This window comes from Sturnus vulgaris, chromosome 1 (assembly GCF_052056855.1).
Source record: "Sturnus vulgaris isolate bStuVul1 chromosome 1, bStuVul1.hap1, whole genome shotgun sequence".
Lineage (NCBI taxonomy): Eukaryota > Metazoa > Chordata > Aves > Passeriformes > Sturnidae > Sturnus > Sturnus vulgaris.
Window position 1 is genome coordinate 22,799,532 of NC_142243.1, and position 19,625 is coordinate 22,819,156.

The following is a 19,625-nucleotide window of genomic DNA, read 5'->3' on the forward strand; positions in this document are numbered from 1 at the left end:
AATGGTTTCAATATGCCTAAACAGATTCTTGGTGATGAGGCCTGACAAAGGCTGGAACTGGCACCAAGAGCTTGACAGAGAATGTTCCCTCATAGACTCTTCCAGTGTCAGACCTAGTGGGTGTGCACTGCAGGCAGATGGAGCTGAAAATAATTAAAAGCTGAACGTGAGGCTTATTGCAAAGTACCATGAAGACTTGGCATGCTCTTATTTTTTTCAGAGACACATGTCTGCATCCACTTCTGGATGCAGAAAAGAGAGCTACATTGACATTTGATCTGAAGTAGTAAGGTCATACTTATATTTTAAAATTATTTAGTGTTGATATGTGTTCTGAAGTGGACAGTTTGTAAACTAGGGGTTTGAGGACTCTAAACCTCTCCTTGGGGTAGGCAGCTGGTGGATGGAAGTTGTGAGAATTACTGTTTGTACAGTAGCTCCAAAGTGAGTCCTCCTTTTCAGCTTTTCAGAGATACTGTTGGCAGTTTCACACTGGAAAAGGCAAGGACATGGAAAAGAAACAGCTCTTCAACGAGACAAAAGGATGTCTGAAGGCCAAGATTAACAGATTGGATGAGTTGCAGTAAAGTTTGCTCCTCAGCTCTCTCTAGATTACTTAGTTGGCATATAGATGGAACATTCAGCTATGCAATAAATGCTTGTGTGGTGGCTTCTGCTTCAAAGTCCAATATCAGCAAAATCCACAATCATGTGTTCTGCTTGTTGCAAAGACAACCACATATTTTCCCAGTCAATATAAGATATCCTCCTGGATATCTCATCTTTAAATGTTTCTAATGCCCTGTTGTGTTTCACTTTCCATTTTAATGAAGTATAAGGCACTTCACTTTCCCTGTGCCATCAACCTTCCCAGTTCTACTGAACCAAACTTCCAGAAACATTTAACTGCCAGAACACAGAAGTTGAATAAGGATTCTTTTTATTGTTTTGCTGTAATTCCATACTTGCCAACACTGTCCTTTGCTTTTGTCCTAACATTTACATGATGGTGTATTTGCCATTAGAAATGGAAAATACTTCTGTGCTAATCAGTGTAAAACCATAACCAGCTAGTTGGAGTCATTGCTTTCCAAACTCTAATCTAACACAAGTAATTCCTTCTAGAGTCCACATATAGAAAAGAAATATATACTTAATTTTGATCACAAGAGTAATCCCAGGACTGTAACAGTGTCTGAGATAACACAACCCCCCAAATTTCTGCCCAGAAGTTTTTATGGCATGGGGCCACAATTCCTTTATTTTTTCACTTGTTGCATTGCTCAGAAATACATTCAGGGTCTGGCTCTAACTTATGCTTTCCAGATTCTTGTAGACTTATTTTATGGGGGGATAGTTTGCTTTGATATGAAATAAATTACCCTTAGAGGAAGACACCACTTACCATAGTTGTTAACTACTGATCCATGTAAGGCTATGAATGTTTGTTGACTAAGCAGGATTTCTTAATGGTAATCAGAATGACTTCTGTCACATTAAAAGACTTCAGTAATAAATCCTAGACCACATGAAAGAATGGAAAATACAAGTAATTCTAGTTTCATGTGTTTTTGATAAGGATATAGTAAAACAGCCTCTGATTAATTCACAGGAGAAAATGGCAACACATATAAAAAGCAAGTTCTAAATAGTACCTGCCCAAATCGTCTTGCATCCAAACATGATTCCAAATGGTTTAATTCTGGTGAGAAAAGTAGTTAGTACATGGTCCCCTTATAAAATTATAAGCTCAAACGTTTTTAACAAAAGGAAGTAGTTACAACACAAACCTTAATCATTAATCTCACTGCCAAAGAACGTAACAGAACACAAAACTATAAATAAACTTGGAAAATAATGGCACAGATTAAGGGAAGAGTCCACTAAATCCTATTAAATCCAAATACTTGCAGTTTCAGCTACTGTAGTCCATGATTCATAGATTGCCGAGGACCAGAAGGAGGTAGCAGTGAAAGAAACATAGGAGATTTGTCATCTGAGCATCTTTTCTCAGACAGTGTCAAAGCCAAAATAATAAGGTTTATGGTCTCCCAGTTACAAGGAATACTAGTCAAAGTTTCTTCTAAGTGTAAATAGAACAGGTCTAAATCACCTTTCTTAGGCAGCCAACCACTTTGGGGGAAAAACAAAACAAAACAAAGCAAAACAAAACCCCCAAAAAATCAAAGGAAAAAATAAAGACTTATTTATTTATTTCAGGAACTTCAACAGTTTTCTGAAAAATGTTTTAAGGACAGGTTACATCTTAGGTAAATAGTTTCCGTATCCTGGCTAAGCAATCCAACATTTGCAGTTAATTTTACCTTACCAGCAAAAAATGAAGAGCTCGGGTTCCTCCCACTCCCTGCACACTGACCTGCTCTCCTACTCTGTTTTTGGAGAGCAATTATGATCTAAAGAAATATTTTGTTCTGGACTGAACTCTTTTATTCACAGTGAAACATACATGAATTTTAGAGATCTCAACCAAAAAAAGTTTTTTTGTGAATAGTTGCTGAAAGAAGCTTAAGGAAAATGTGTACCTAATCCTATTAACTGACTTAATTTAGAATTATTAAAAGCCTTGATACACAGGATTTAACACAATCTTTCTAGCAGGGTGTGATGTAATCTATTTTTGTTCCTCAGCTAGCAGATGGCTTACCTTTAAGTAATTTCCAATATGTTAGGAGATCAAAAGCCATCCTTATGCCATGGAGGCAGTAATCGTTTCTCTCTGCTGGGGGTTGCTTGGTACTGTGGTGGGGATATGCAAAAGCTGCTGGCATTTCCAAGCATATAAGGCCGACATTTCTTCAGACTTTGAAGTTAATAATCCTTCAGAAGTTGAAAAACTGAGAGATTTTCAAACCCCTTTTAATGTTCTATATGCCATGTGCTAAAGTAAATATCTGTAAGTAATCACTGTGGACTAGTGTAAGGCAGCAGTGCACACACGAGCGTGGGGTGTGTGCTGGCTGGTGTGGGACACTCTGTCCTGCTGTGGCAGCACCACTCTGGGTGTGCAGGGTCTGGCTGGGTGGCACAGCTCACCCCCAGGGCCCTGCTATCAGCTCAGTGCACCCCAAAACACCTGGCTGCAGCTGGACCTGGACCCCAGCGAGCAGCCCTGCACGGGGCCTCGGAGCATCCCTGGGCTGGGCTCTCCTGGTCTCTGTTTGTGGAGGCACCATGGCACAGATTCACTCTGAGTGCTCCCTCTCTGCAGACACAGCCATGATTTGCTTTCCTGTAAACAGCAGACTCAGCCCTGAAATGCCTGTTAGCAGCTGGCTTCACCAAAGGGGAGGTGATGAGGATTGCTCACGACTGGGCCACTGATAGCACACTGCTCAGCTTCCCAAGCAGACACATTAAAATGCCTGGTACCTATCCCTGTATCCACCTCAGAGAGCCATTTCAGTAGAGATACTTTTAAATCCCTCTTTGGATCACTATGCTCCAGCCATGACAAAAAGACCATCCTACCTGGGAAAGAAGAGCCCCCACCCAGAAAGGAGCAGTGAACAGGCCAGACCCCTGTTTTGCAGAAAGAGGCTCAAACATTCTGAATAAAGAATACCAAGTCTTTAAAAAAATTGCCTACTTGGGAACATTTCTGGCTTCTAATCACTTTATGTGGTAATCACAGTTTTTTATCTTCTTAAATTGAAAATAGCCCTTAACATTACAGTTACTCTCTCAATATGATTTAGTGGTTGGAAATTTCTAATCAACTTCTTCTACAGACAAAGGGTGCAAAAATTAGTACTCAGAAATAATAACCATAGGGTCTGTATTTAGGTGTTGCTATTACAGACTCATTAAAATATTTACATAATTAAAATCAACTCTGAAATTGGGTTAACCTATACAAAGGCCTAAGATTACAGAAATAACTTCAGGCCATTTCATATTAAATTAAAAATAATACTTGAGTTAAACATATTTATTCTTGAAATTTTAAGAGAGTCCCACTACTCTAAGGTTTTGATGACTGAACACCTGAAAAAATGTTTGCTTTTGCCAGCTGTAGCTTCTCCACAGGTGCAGAGAAGGTTTTTATTGCATTTGGATTTATTCAAGACACTCATTCAGGCTGGAAAACTGATCACATACTAAAAAAACAGGAAACAGTTGTTTTTTACCTTCAATCCATGAATAAAAATTGGGTGATAGAGACTCGGATGTATTAGTTTAAACTCTTAAAAAGTAGAATGTTGAGAAAGCCTATGGGGCATTAAAAAAATGCAGAGTATACTACATAGTTGATTTTAACACATTTTGATAACAAAAATCATAAGTTTCCAGAACATTCTAACTACCAAGAAGCATTTTTACAGCAGCTTCCTGCAAGCATCCAAAACCAATTTATAGGCTACTCTTGCACCAAAGAGCACACGTCTGGTTGGTGAGGAGTATCATACACTGTTTTATGAGCATAAGACAATGTAAAAAAACCCAAACAAACAAAAAAAAAAACAGCAGTGAAAGATGCACATGATGCCATAATATCATCACAAAAATAATGTATAAGACACACCCACAGCACAGCAGATATTGCCTGGGTGGTTTGAGGTGGCCAACAAAAGCATCTGGAAGTCAATGGAAGATGTGTGCCTGCTTGGGGAGCAGCTGGGTGCCCATCCCCAAGCTGCAGGGATGCAGTGGGACTGTGCTGGGCTCAGGGCATCCCTGGCTGCCCATCCATCCATCCATCCATCCATCCATCCATCCATCCATCCATCCATCCATCCATCCATCCATCCATCCCAGCACCCCGGCTGGGATGGAGGGGAGGCTGCAGGGCTGCCCCGGGTCCCATGGCAGAGGCAGAGCTGTGGCTGCCGTGGCTGCACACCCCGGTGCAGGGGGATCAGGAGGGCTCATTAGCTGCTCTCTGCTGAATTCAAGCAAGTGCAGAAGTCTTTTTTTCACTCTTTAACTCCCCCAGCAGGAGAACTGACACAAAGAAAGGTTAGGGCATGACCACATCAGGGTTCCGTAGTGAAAAGAAAGAAATTATCCTGAAAGCATGGCCAGGAGTATCACCTTGGTCCAATTTACTCCTGCCAAGGTTGGAGTGAATGAGGCAACAGTTTCAATGTGTTCACAGGCTCAGGAATCAACTTCGTTTGCCCAAGCATGAATGCAGAGAATATCAAACATATCTGGGTTAGGGTTCAGCAGCTGATTACCAGGAATGGGAAAGAAATGTTGCCAAGGATACTCTTGATTTGCAATCGTAAAAAGCCCCTCATAAATAGCCTACTATTTGGGGCATACGGTAAAAGTCTGCTTTATTTGGGGAAACTAGAGATAAAGACATAACAAAACAATAGTTGCTGATAACAATTTTTTATATTAATTGTTGCAGTAAGAACAGGCTCCTGACATCTTGAAACAGTGTCAGCTGGAGAAGCGCAGCCCCCTTATTCGGGAGCCTGGAGCCCTCAGCCCGTAGCCTGGGGAAGCCTAGGGAAAAACAGTGGGCTCAGCTGTAGCTAATCCTGTATTTTTCTTCCTGACTTCCTTTCCCGAGACAGTAATTCTCTGTGCATGATTTGCCCATCTTCTCCAGGACTTCTGCAGCTGGAGTGGCTGTGCACCACCTCCCCTTGCAAACCTTCTCTACCTTCTCACTGTGCATAAGGATTTCTGACACCCTGTTTTCAGGTGATCTGGGTGTATCCTCCTACCCAGCTGCGGCTTCTCTCCCTCTGGTCTCATCTGTTTGCTTGTCTTTTGCTCACACTTTACACACATCAGCAATGTTTGTCCGATGCTGTTCAACTGTCAGTCTCCAGAACTGAAAAGCTATCTGGTTTTCCTTATTTTTAAGATAGGAAACTGAGGCTCAGAGCAGGAATGTGATTTATATAATGTAAACAAGGATTCTGGTGCTTTAGTCAGTAACCTCTAGTTACTCTCTAAGGTCTCTGCTTTTAATAAAATAAGCCTTTACTTTGACTTCAGTATCTTTCTTATTAATGAAAAACCTACTCTTAGGGGAAAGCTAGAATTAACTTGTAGTCTCACTGGTCAATGCTCATAAAAATGAAATCTTTTCATTCAGGTGGAATCTAAGAACAGGTTTAAGCAACTAATAATATGCTGTGTGACCACAGAAGGAAAAGCAGTCAGCCATCCCACATTAGGAAGACACCCTTGTATAATCGGGGGAAATCAAGCAAGATTTTCTGTGGTGGCACATATCTTGCAGGAATATACAGTGCATAGCAGTCCCTTTCAGGCAACATGGGAAATCAAAAATCTAAGTGAGCAATAGGCATCTGAGGAGGAGTATGAATCTTGTAGCCATTAAAATAGAAGGGAAAAATCTCTCTGATTTGCACTTGCATTTCTGCTTGGTATTCTGTACTCTTTCCACTAGCTAAAATGGAATGGATGCCCAAAGGAAATAAACTGAATAAGTACACAGTAGGTTGTAAACAGGGAATAGCCAGGATCCATGCCAATTAAAAAAATGAGCACGTCCTCAAGTTTGTAGTTCAATGTCTAGGATTCAAATCCCTGTCTGAGCACACATTTGCAAAATACAGACATCTTAGCAATGCTTCCCAGGTACACTTGCTGCCTAAAATGTGAACTGAGGAGGAAACTCAAGCTGGCATATTAGCAAAAGCAGAAGATACCAGTTGCCTCCAAGCACAGCTCGAGGAGCAGTTATGCACAAAAATGTCTCTGATACATAATCCAGTGCAGGCCAACGGTACACAAGCCATCCCATCTCATGGTGTCTGGACATAAAGGGTTTGTCAAAATGAATATGAAATGACTACTATGTGTCTGTATATGTAGGAAAAAAGCACAGCACAGCAGTGACTGCGCAGCACTTTCTATATTCCTACTGTGTACCAGGCAAAGATTTTTCAGTTCATACATCATTCACAACTTGCTACAGGGATTCCACAAAGCCAGTACATATCCTCTACACAAAGAAAAGGGGGAAAAAAAGAATAGATTTAGAAAAGAAAAGATTCTGAAAGTATATCTGCTGGATGAGTAGTCAGTGTCAGGGGCACTAACAATACACAAAGCTTAGCAAGAAGCAAAATAAAGGAGTAAACAATGAGATAGCCCCTACCCTAGAAGAAGAGAGAAGCAGAGAGTTACCTATGATATCATGGTGTATCTTTTCAGAGTAGAGAGAGCAAGCAACTACCAAAGTGTTTTCTTCCTCTTTCCCCATCACGTATTTGCACCATTTGGCATACCACAGGAGAGAGAAAGGAAGAGAAGACTGCATATAAGAAACTGTGAGGGGGCAATCAGCTGCCCTAGCTCCAGCAATTTGCTGGTAGATGTCTCATCTCAAAATCTTATTTAGGTTCTTTTATAGCATGTAGAGGGAGAGAGGCACCTCCAAGGGCCATATCTTTCTTCTCTGTACAGAGATGTACACAGATGGACAGTGGATAAACACTATTGCATTTGCTTTTTAGACAGGACATCCACCTTCTTGACCAGAGATTGACCCCAAAACCTCCCCTGCTGAAAAATTCTCACCTTTTCTGCAGAAGAGTGTCTGTATGGGGCGGACAGGGACATCTATAATGTTCTTATTCACCAGTGGCTATACAGACAGTGAAACAAAACAAGAGAGTCCTCTGTTATAAAAGAATTCAGAAGGCAAATTTGCATCTAGAAGATTCAAATTCAGCAGCAAGACAGAGCAGATTAATATAGATATGGATAATAATTATTGGTTACTCTCCTTTTTTGGAAGGGATTGAAAACAACAAAATGAAGGAATTCTTTGGTACAAACAATTTGTGAAGCAGACATCTTCTCTTCTCATGAAGAGAAGATGCACCAGAAACGAGCCACCTTTTTACCTTCATTTCCCCCAAGTTTTGTTAAGAAATTACAATAATATCTAGTATCATTAAGGGCTACAGGTAATGCCTGCTGTTGTGTTCCTTAAGGCACTATCCTAAATCCACTATTTAAGTAAAATATGCTGAAGAGAAAATTTTGAAGGGCTTCATATAACATTTGTATCACTGTGGGCTCTCTGCCATAAGCAGTGGTTAAAAAGTAGTTTATAGATACTATATTACACATAAAGCTGTACTGCAGCATAGTTCCAAGCCCAGATCTAATCTAAAAATGTGTTTTAACTCTGAAATGAATACTGTAATGCAGACTGCCTGCTAGTTCAGTTTCAACCATATTTTATCTCCCGTGGTTCTGAGCTGATTGTAGCAGAAAAAGGTGCCAAGACGGTCTCTGATATTAAAATATATGGGCTACATATGCACCAAGCTTTATACGCAGTTTAGACTTAAATATCAACAGCATAAGGCAAGTCAGGATGTAAACTGTTTTCAGATGTGTCTATGGGCTTGAGTGGAAAAGAAAATATTAATGGTATTCAAACTGATGGCAGTCAGGATCCAGAAGGTGAGCTACAAAGTTCTGAAGGGGAGCTGCTGTGTTTCTCAAAAGCTATAACCTTGACATTGAGGTTAGCTACATTTCTCCCTTACACAGCAACGTGTTGCATTATGGCTGTCTAAATATTCCTGGAAACGTTTCAGAGATTTTGTGACCCAGATGTGGATTATGTGTAACACTAACTATGTACATGCTGGAGATGATTATGCTGGGAGCTTTCAGATTCCATTCTATACGTGTAGCACTGAAAAGAAACTTGACTTGTACTTATGAAATTCCTTTCTACCATAAGAAAAACAGAAGGAAACCCCCTTTGGAGACTTCCATAATGGGAAACAGGAAACAGGGCTGTCGAGTGGAAAGTTTGCAGCACAGGAAAAACAATGGACTATATAAACATAAATGCCATTATCAGATACTCTGCAATGGCCTTGCAATAGGTCTAAAGTTGAAAATATGCAGTGGTTTGTGTTTTCATTCAGATCTAAAGATTTCTTTATGGGCTATTCTGGTCCCTGTTGGGCTCAAGTGGTATTTTGATACTGACAAATAGACATAGGTTAAAACACTGGGATAATTGTTTAAAAAAGATACTATTTATGACTATTTTCAGCATCTTGACTTATTTTTGCTTCTTGTTTTTCGTATCTTCACAGAGAAAGCAGTGAAATCAAAGCAGTTATTGCAAAGATTTCTCTGGTAGCAATTCAATGAGTTTCAGTGATAGCATCTAAATATCAAAACCAGAATCCTGGTATTTCAAAGTTCTGTCCATGACTTTAATTTCTCTACAGGTTTGATAAAAGGCCAGTTTTTTCATGAGCACTGGAGGCTTTGTTCTAGGGACTGTACTGCATCTCCTTGCTTAGACCTCAGTTAAGGACCCTCTTCCAAGGCTTCCCTCAAAAGAAAAAAACAGAGTATGCCACAGTCTGGCTGCCTGATGCTTGAGGACTACAGAGGAAGAACTTGATTATTTATTTATTTCTACACCAGAGGTCAGTGATGGTAGATATTCTGGTCACAGATCCTATTTAAAACAATTTAAAACCAATCAGCAATTTCTAGGGGGCAGAGCAGCTCTCAGGTTAAAACAAAACAATCTTCAGACAGTTTATGCTACATTACATTTATACCTTATAGTCTGTGTTGCAACAAAATTCTCTAGAACAGAAAGCAACCTAGCCAGAAGCTTCCCTGTTTTAAACTCAAGATTCAGAGAGTTTTACAGATTAATTTTATCACCAGTCATCCTACTGAGGTAACTTTCTATCTCCTTTGCACTGATGATAAAGAAGGCCCTAAGACACAAAAGTTTTATCCTTGTTCCCAGGTTTTGTGGTACAGCAAATGGGAAAAGAAAGGCCTCTGATTAAATATAAATGTTGATATTGATGTGGCCATTAGTGCTATATATAACAGCAATGGAACCAATGCATGTATCATTTCAAAGTTTTAAGAACATTCCTTATAAAATGCCTGTTTCTCTGCACTGCTTGTAAATTGAGACTATATTGGGCAAATGCTGTAAACACCAGATTTAGGTCAGATGAATTCCACCCCTCTCTTTCCCTTGCCAAGTACATCCAAAAACACAAGAGGGTGACTTGCATGGTTTCATGGTTTTACCCGGAAAAAGGTTAAATTCAGCTCAGCCTTCTCTGTAGCACTGGCTGGTTTCGACAGAGATAGTGAGGCTAAAGAGGGATCAGGGCAGGACAAGCTCTCTTATGCACCTGCCACAACTGCAGAAGGTATTTGAGAAAGAATATATCTTTCTCCTGGTAGGATATTCACAGCCTGGACTTCTCCTGCCTTCAGTAACAGAGTAAAGTGGGGTCTGTTGCTTGCTACGTCCTCTCAGATTCTGTATGGATATTGCTATTGGAGACTCCAAACTGATTAACCTGGTGAGAGAGACTGTGTTATTGATTAGACATACTAAATGTATAACTTATCTTTTATCTTTAGAGATAGGTCTGTCGTTATTCCTGTGTTTGAAATCATATAGTTGGCATACATCAATATCTTCTTCTTTGGAACAGCCAACACCAAAGGCTTTTAAAAAGTCTCTTTTGCCTCAAGAATCAGAAATTAAATCTTTTTCTGCCCTCTAGAAAATTATCTCTTTCATCTCAAGCAACTTCACTGGCAATGTTTGGATCTGATAATTGGATTACAATCGTGTTGAAAGATACACCCTCAAGTGAATGAGTAATGTAATTTCTGTATAGCACAAAAGATATTTTCCCAAAATGGTACCAACCACTCTGGATGATCTCTATTATCTTTAAATAACGTGATTCAATCAAAACTGGTTGGTTTAATAAGAACAAGAGTGAATTAGCTAAGGGGAATCAAAAAATAATTGTTTATCATACAAATATTAAGTTTGCCCTTTCACCCTACCCCTACTCACAGGGTGTTCCATCCATGCCTGGGAACTGACTTCCAGCATCCCTTGGGTATCCTCTGCCTTGGTGGCCACCCCCAGATGGGGGGGTCTCTGCTGAAGGAGGTTCTGTTATCCCTGGCTCAGCTAGTAGAGTTTCCACTCCCTGTGCCTGGGAAAAGGTCTTTTATCTGTGCTGCTCAGTCACACAGAGGCTCAGGATTGATCAAAAATCCTCTTCCTGGCTTCTATTTTCAGTCTCTTTCTTGTTCAGAGTCTGTGCAAATGAGGAACTGATTGGTTATGTGAAGAGAGCACAGATAGGGCATCTGCCCTTTTGGTCACCCCATACTCCACACTGTTCTGGATGGCTCTCCAAAAATCGTGGTTAAAAAGTGATGATTATTCTGTGCATAATCACACAGACAAGGGTTTCGATTTGTGAGAGTATTCTCTGCATTTTCTACTTCTGCAGTTCTGTGGAGGTTTTCCTAAATGAGCTGTGGCTGAGGGAAGTATAAAAATTAACTGCCTCTCTTCAGGATATAAGGTGTAAAATTAAAGCCATCAGAAAGAGGAAACCACACTTATAACAACCAAAGGCTCAACTTCTGTCAGCTCTGTGCAGAGCTCTCCCCATCATTGTCTGCCCTTGGAATTAGATTCCAGTTGCCGTTTTCTGAAGTACCTCATTGAGTACAGCTTAAATTTTCCTTATGTATGATTTGAAAAGCCTGGCTATACTTTCTGTTCACCCCAGCCACATCATTTTCAATGATTCCTTTATTCTGGAATTAATGACAGAGCATACTTTGTGGTCCTGTTGTACAGATTTTAGGAACAAATTACTTCAGACTGCTCTAGTCATCGACGAGAGATAGGACCTCCACAGCATAATTCATCTTTCCTGTCTTAAACAGCTGTTTTAGGATGGAATAAATCACCCTCTGGAAGTGTCTGTCTCTCCTCATTGATAATTAAGGGACCATAATGAGTGGCAGAGAATAACCACCTAACTTCAGAGGTATAAGATGAAGGCCAATGGATCTCATCATAAATAGGAAAGCGAACATTTCACTTGGGCTACATTCCCTAACTGGAAGAGGACTCCAGACAAATGTTAGCATTCACAAACTTGTGTCTTCAAAGAAAAGCTGGTTTTCTTTAAGAAAAATGTTATTGAAATGCTACTTCATTAGTACCTTAGAAGTAGAAAGAAATATCCTAGGGAGAACATTAAATACAAGTGGGTAGCTGCAAGCAGGAGGAACCCCAAGCTACCTCTTGACTCTTAAAAGGTTCCTTTAACTTGCACAGTAGGATTATGTTAGAAATAAGTAAGATGATATTTTGTAACTCTTTATTAAATCAACAGTAGAATGAAAATCAAAGCAATCAAACCTTTCATTTCCGAGCATAAATTATTAGGCATATAAAGCCATCTGGCATCCTCCACCCAGTGAGAACCCAGGATAAGATTGCATTCCTTTCCTAGAAGTGTCTGGATCATGTATGCAACTTGGTACACTGTGAGAGATGTGGTAAGAGAACCTAAAATGGGGTTCTGGTCAGTAGCATAACTGCTGCTGCTTTATGCTGAAGTACAAGTCCAAAGTGTGGTAAGAAGTCTTATGAAATTTCTTCTAAAAATCGACTTGTTAGCCACAGAAGAATGATGTATCCCAGAAAACTTACTTTGCCCCTCTGCCCATCTGATCAGAAAAAACAACTTGTTCCACAAGCAATTTATAAAGGAAGCACTGAAAACTTATGAAAAAGTTTTCAAGAAAATTAAAATGAGGACAAATAAACTCAGAAAAATAATTTTCTACCTCTGTAGGCGAGGTGATTTTATATTTAAAATTGTGACCCTCTCCCAGTGAAAAACAAATGACAGAATAACATGTTTGCAATGTGTTATACAGATTTGACTTCTAGCATCATTATTTGATTTTTAGTTTTTCTGCTTTTAAACTAACCATTATTGCAAGGATGTCAATATAGCTCATTTTCCTTATCCAATGGGAGGCTTGGCAAAGTTGAGGAAAATGGGGATTTGGAGACCAGTTGGTGATGCTGCAAGTGAGCTCATTTTTAGTGTTCAGTGTTGCTTAGACAGTGTTCTGAGACAGGAAAAGTTGTGCATGTATGCAGGAACAAGAGATGACTTAGAGACAACAAATGTTACAGAAAACATGTTAGGAAAACACAGGAGAAGGAAAATAACCGAAAAGCTCACTAATTTAAAGTCGTACTTGGTTTTTTTTAAAGAAAAATTTTAATGAGTAATGTTTTACAGTGATTAGTTTAGTCACTCTTTATAACATGAGATAAAAAGCTTTTCAGTTTTCCATCCCTCATCCCTGAATATTCAGAGTGACTGGAGTCCCTGTTGTCTTGAAAGATCACTTTACATTTAGCTGTATTTTACATGTTGTCACCATCAGCTGAAGCCCTAATAAAGCCATCAGCTCCTCACATAGGCAGATGTGTGCTTTAGACTCATTGTTAAGCAATGGGTCAGTGCTGTTACTTTTAGATTATTACTGCCTTGAATCACTTTTAGATTATTACTGTCTTGAAGCAATGCATAAGACAAACTGCACTGCAAATGGATACATGTATTTAGCAGCTACTTTATTTGTTAAACATAAATTAGGTGTTCAGAATGCACAGACTGAGCCAAGCACTTGAAATATCATCGAAGAAGTGCAGAAGCAGATGCATAAATAAAGTCTATTGGATTGCCCCTAACATAATTGGCACTGCCACTACCTCTGGTCTTCTCTGGTATATCCAATAGCTTGAGACTGCTCATCTTTGCTGGTACTTGTTTTTTTCATGGAACCGTGTTTCCTCACCTCCACCCCCCAGTCAACAGTGACTATTGTCATAAGAAAAGAAGAAATACTTCTGTGTTCTTTGGCTGGAGTCACTATTGCTCCCCTGAGCATCACAGGAGGCATCAGGGCCATGGCTGTGCCCAGGGCAGCTCTCTGCTGCCGAGCTGCTCTCTGCAAACTGAGCCCAAGGAGGCTGTTCTTCTATCAAAGTGCAAAGAGTTGAAGCAATAGGTGTAGCATCAAAGATGACAAGCTTTTCCACCTTCATCTCCAAGAACAGCAGCAGCATATTGAAGATAAACAGGAATTTTACAGATAGGTAATCACATGATAACAGATCCCTGTTATTTAATACCACCAGAGCTATTTCACATAGTGTTAGGACTTGTCTGTGCCCACCAGGATCAAGTTCTGCTAATCAGTGATCTGTAAATGTGCATGGTTCATTAGGGCCCTGAGAACAGCTGTCCATGTCCGCTCGGGATCAGATTACAGGATATCATTAACTTGGATTCTATATCCGCTTCAAGGCTTTTGTTACAAATAACTCATAATTCTTTTTTTTTTTTTTTTTTCTTAAATTGTCCTGGAAAGCAGGAGAGCTAAAGACTAAGGTTTCTGTTTTACCTGCTTCTGTTCAGTATCATTTTAACATACATTCAAAAGAAAGCTGTAAATATAATGTTCGTCGTAACTAGTGCAATAAAATACAGAATAGTTTCATGCCTCTTACATGTCTGTGCTCAAGCTTTATAGTTGAATTGTTTTAGAGGAACTACTTAAATCTGCTCTAATCTCCTACTGCCTGTAAAATATGTAAAAATGCATATATTAAAAAAACCACATTGTATATTTCAGAGTAAGCTCTCCAGTTTAGTTTGGTAACTTTTATCTGATAAAATAATACATTGGTTTGGCTATTACTGCATGACTTAAGTATAGTTCTGGAAGCATAAAGCTGAAGAGCTCCTTCCCATGAACTGTATTCTAATTATGGTATGGGCTGCTTGATTTTAAATGTTTCCTACTACAATAAGAACTTTATAGGGCATATATAGAAGAAAAAGTGGTGTTATTTTACTTTTTTTGAGGTAATTTGCTTCTTTCTACTTTTTCTTCTTTCTTAATTAAAAAAGCAATTCAGGAATTCAAAGAAAGAGATGGATTCAAAACTGATGTCATTGGGAGCAGGAGTAAAAATCAATCAACACACTACTAGCCGAATTCTAATCAATTATCATGGCTGTTATTCTCCTAGGGCATCTAAACAATCCCAAGCTGGATTCATAAATCATTTAGGCAAATAACAACATCCAAAATCAGTAGTCATTATGAATAATTACAGTAGCAAAAATGCAGAAAAGAATGCTCTAACAGAGCCTTTGCTGTCTATAGCAAATGTGAGTTTATAATATCCTGTTTTACTCATGACAGCCATGAGGCAATTACTGATTAACAGATTTGTTATTAGACACTAGGCCTAATTTCAGTTCACTGTTGTTCTTAAAAGCAGATTTCTTACACTGAGTATGTTCAAAATCTACTTATTTCTGTACATGGAACAGGATTAGGTTCCTAAAACAGCTGGAATTCCTAGGACAGCTCACAAAATTGCAAGATTAATTAATTATGAGTAATTAGTAAAATATTAATTAAAACTGCAAATATCTGGATATAGTATATTTAAGGTAGGTCTCTAGGGTAAAAAGCATTTTTGAAAGAAACCTTGTGGATATTGTGGCCAAAAATCCATCTCTTGTAACAGACCCTACTAAAGGCCCTACTAAAAATCCAGATTTGATGTATGCCAGATTTGTGGGTAGCATTTTAAATGGAGTGGCTCTGAAGTGAGGCTGTCAATCCATACCTAGAAACCAAAGCAAATTGATCCGTTTCCTCCAAGAGAAGTTTGTAAAACATCTGCAAGAGAGGTAGGACTGGTCCCCTCATCATTAAATAAACACTCTTCCTCTGAGTCCCTCGACATACTCTAATGGAGTGATGCTTTACAATTTAAAAAGTCTCTAATAAAACCATTTACAGAGAAGCAAAGGCTGCCTGAAACAAAACAATACATCAGTGGAGCACTAAGGTCTCATTTTTGGAGCCCAGTTCTGTTTCAGGGTCTTAATTGTCTCTTGTTTTTTTCTGAAAAAGCTTTTCCATAAGGATGACTTTAGATTGTGATAGTGGGACATTGAAGCCTGAAAATTTTGGCCATACCATTTAGCTTTCTGTAGGCTGAGTCCAAAAATGTTAATGCTCCTGCTCTGGCATGGATGCTTAATAATATAAGTGAGCAGAATTAGACACAGTTGTGTATGCTGTGCCCTTAAACCTCTGGCTGTGAAAATGTGTTCATTTTTGCTCTATATAAATGATGTGCTATATACGTTTTCTTAGCTAAAGGCAGGCAAAATAATTCTCAGATTTTAAACAATTTCAGATGATTTTTGCTTAAAAGAAAAGTGCATTTGTCTTTAGAAAAGGAAGGTGCTGAGGACTGCCTTTGACAGAAACTGCTTAACGGGAACTCTCAGATGCTGACACACTGACCCACAGTGCTTGGCTGCAGGTACTAAAAGCCCCATTTGAATGTTCCCCTCTGAGCATTCATGCCTGCAAGCAGCTGAAACGCCTCTCAGGGGCTGCCAGCACAATCTGACAGGACACCAGACCGTCCCCAAAACAACCAAGAGCCCACACACTCCCTGAGGGTGGTCCTGGGCTGGCGGGCTGCAGGGTCCAGGGATAACAGGATGGGAAGCCCCATTCATCCTGAGACACTGGGAAAAAAAGGCCAGGTGGGATCTTTCTGGTCAGTTGCTGGATCTTTCAGATCGATCAGATCCCTGATGATATCCTAATAGGAAATCTTCTTTGGAAAAATTTTCTTTCTGGTGTTCACAGTTTTCCAGCCCATGACAGCAATTTAGATTGAGCCAAAAAATTAAGCAGAAACCAATTTATCACTGGAATATTAAAGCAAAACAAACAAAAAATCATTGCTAGGCAAATTAGTTTAGTTCCAATGGCCTGCAGGTACTGCTGAGCTGGAAGGCTTGTGGCTTGGGTTGGGATGGCTTCCTCCCAGCTGGAAATGTTGCCACAACAATGGGAAGTGTATTGTGGGTCATGTTCTATAAAACAAACTTCCATTCTGATTATAATAGCTCAACACAGAGCACAGACAACACACAGGGCCAGAAGGGCAGCCTGGGCAGTGGTTTAGGAATTTCTGAGCTGTGTGAAGGCACTTGCAAACTGTGTGAGTGAGGCAACCAAGAGACATCTCTGAGCATTTATCAGTATGACTGGAGAAAACCCATCTCCTCTGTGTTTCTAGAGGTGATCGCCCTACAGTTAGAAGCTGTAAAGGTTGTACATGACATTTGCATGCCAGCCATTAGGGTGAAAGGTCCCATATTATCAAAGCCATAGCACTGAAACTGTTGGCTAAGCTGTGTCTTGGCTGTAAAACTGGCTAAGCAATAAAAAATAAGATCCATGACTTCTTTATTTATTCATGAATCATTGCTTAACACTAATAATGTTTATTAATGAAAAAGTATAATATCAAGCCATCTGGTAAAAAAGGTATGTTTCAAAGGATTAATAAACTACAAATTATTAATCTGAAACAAAATACAACACATGAGGTACTGATGGTTTTTCACAAAAGATTCATTATTTAGCCCTGTTCAATGGCTGCTATTGAAATTCTGGCAGGACCTCAGTTTTCTTTTGCAACACTGGGGAAGAATTAATGTTGGAATCTGCTGGCAGAACAAATCACAGCAATGCACTTGATGTATTTTTCAAAAGCATTCACTTTAATATAGGAATCTTTCTATCTGACATAGCTTAGTGAGTGAATGGTAATTAAAGGTAATCATTCAACTCATTTAGTGTAATTTTTTTAAAATTCTTTTTCCTACTGAATAATAGGCCTGCTGTAAAAGGGAATGTTTCTACACCAGCTTGCTTTTGATAAAGCAATAACAAGAGACATAACAAAATGCTGTGATGAAAACAAAGTCACGGCTCAGAGCCTTTTCTTACAGCTTTTCTTGCAGCTGTGGCCCAAATTATAGGACTTTTCCACACACTTAACTCTGGCTCTAATTTACAGTAAGTAGTTTTACCATGGACATCTGGAAATATGTGATTTTTCTTTCATCATATTGATTTATATAACTGTAATTATGACTATCATGGTGTCTGGGAAAAAAACCTGGTTTTCCTGTTACCTGCTTGGACTTGTTATGTTGTGCAAACTCCTGTAGGGCTTTTTCCTAAAAAAGCACATCTGCATCCTGGTTCCTTTACCCTGTTGTCCTGTCTGGTCTGTCCTGAGCATGCAGGAGCTGAGGCACAGAGGGACAGGCAAATGTGTCAGGCTGCCTGTGATGATTGCAGCACGGGTCACCATGGGGAAGCCTGGTTGGATGAGAGCTTTAGATATTTCTTTGTAAAAATGCAAACCCTTCCATCCCTGTGAAATCAGGGCCAAAGAAGAGCGTGGCTCCCTCGAGTTGTTTCTCTATTCATAGCAGATCCAAACATCCCCAGGCTCTCCAACACTTGAATTCTAGATCCAGATCTGGACACACCTTTTGCATTTTGGGCTCATTTCTTAGTAAGCAGCAGCAGTGGTAGCCCACTGATCCAACATTCACAGCTACAGTCAAAGAGACATTAAAACACAGCAAAGACAACTCCCCAGTGCAGTTAAATTCCCAAAGAAGGGGCTCAAGCTGCTGCTTTGGAAGTAGCTAAGGAAAATTTTCAGATGTCCCAGTCCTTTGCTTGCCAGTCATTTCTTTTCATTATTAAACTCAGCAAGGATTATTAACACAGTAACTGGCTCACCTTCACCTGTGTAAAAAAATGTCCTATAAAAATTGCATTGAATTCTCTGAAGATTCGGGACAGGAACAATCTCTTCCACTGTGAACCTGTGATCTTTATTGTCTTTAAATCAAGAATGATCATTATGAGGAAAGATTGCTCTGGGACTACTTGGGGAAACTAGTGTAGAAACTGGGGTATACACAGAGCCTTCACTTCTTACAGGAAGCAAACCACTCTGCTGTGAAAGCAAATCATTAGAGTTTATTTGGTTTAATTGACATATTTGCATATTTGGCATGAAAAGGCATGACGTGGGCTAATTTTTAGTCTGTCTTCCTGTGAAAATGAGATTCATAGGGCTTTGCTGTTTCCATCAGCATACATTTTGTCTGTTTGTCTTCTGGGCTTGGACATAGATCTATAAAGTTTCTGTGAGCTGAATGACAACACCTAGTCACTGGATGAGAAAGTTACTATTGCCAGTGGTGAGGGAAAAGAATTTGTGAGTGTCGTCCCCTTTATGAAATGCCCTGGAATCTTGGTGTGGGACACTGACCCTTGGGAAGGCAGTGTCACTTGTTTATCCACTGCTCACAGAGCAGCCTGCTACTTTGGGCAATATTTAACACTGTGTTAATAAGTTCAATTTGCAAGTCATTAGGGCCTTAAACCTCAGGAACTGGGAGCTGCTGGAGACCCATTCAGAGCCACTCAGCTCACCTGTGTCCTCCCATGGGTAGGACTTCATCACCAGGGGGGTGAGCAGAAGATGCTACCTGTGGCTTCTGTGCTCTAACAGTTTCCTGTATCAGTTGCTCCATGACAGTAGTGGATATACAGCCCAGGTTCCTAAAGAAGCACAGCCATGGGATAATTGCTATTTGTGCAACCATTCCAGTTTCTGCCGACCCAGGCCTTGTCAAAACAATTTTCCAAGATGTTACGTATTCCAATCAAGTTCACAACGGAGTAAATTCTCAAAGATCATTACTTTCCTACAAAGTAATTTAATTGGGAAATCATCTACATGAAAAAAAAAGAAGAAAGAGAGAGACAGTGCCAGAGTCCTGACAAAATTCCTCAAGCAAGGAGTTCCCACCTTCCTGGATACCAAA

The 19,625-nt window shown here is 39.7% G+C and overlaps 1 long non-coding RNA gene across 1 annotated transcript in view; it reads right to left on the bottom strand.

Annotated features, from left to right (window-relative positions):
• LOC148225109 (uncharacterized) overlaps positions 1-10,979 on the bottom strand; it is a 28,259-nt gene extending 17,280 nt beyond the window's left edge. The window contains exons 1-2 of the long non-coding RNA XR_015798886.1: positions 10,841-10,979; positions 7,531-7,597 (exon numbers count right to left, since the gene is read on the bottom strand). This is a non-coding gene — a long non-coding RNA (uncharacterized LOC148225109). The remainder of the gene's footprint in view (positions 1-7,530; positions 7,598-10,840) is intronic.
• Positions 10,980-19,625: the final 8,646 nt, after the last annotated feature.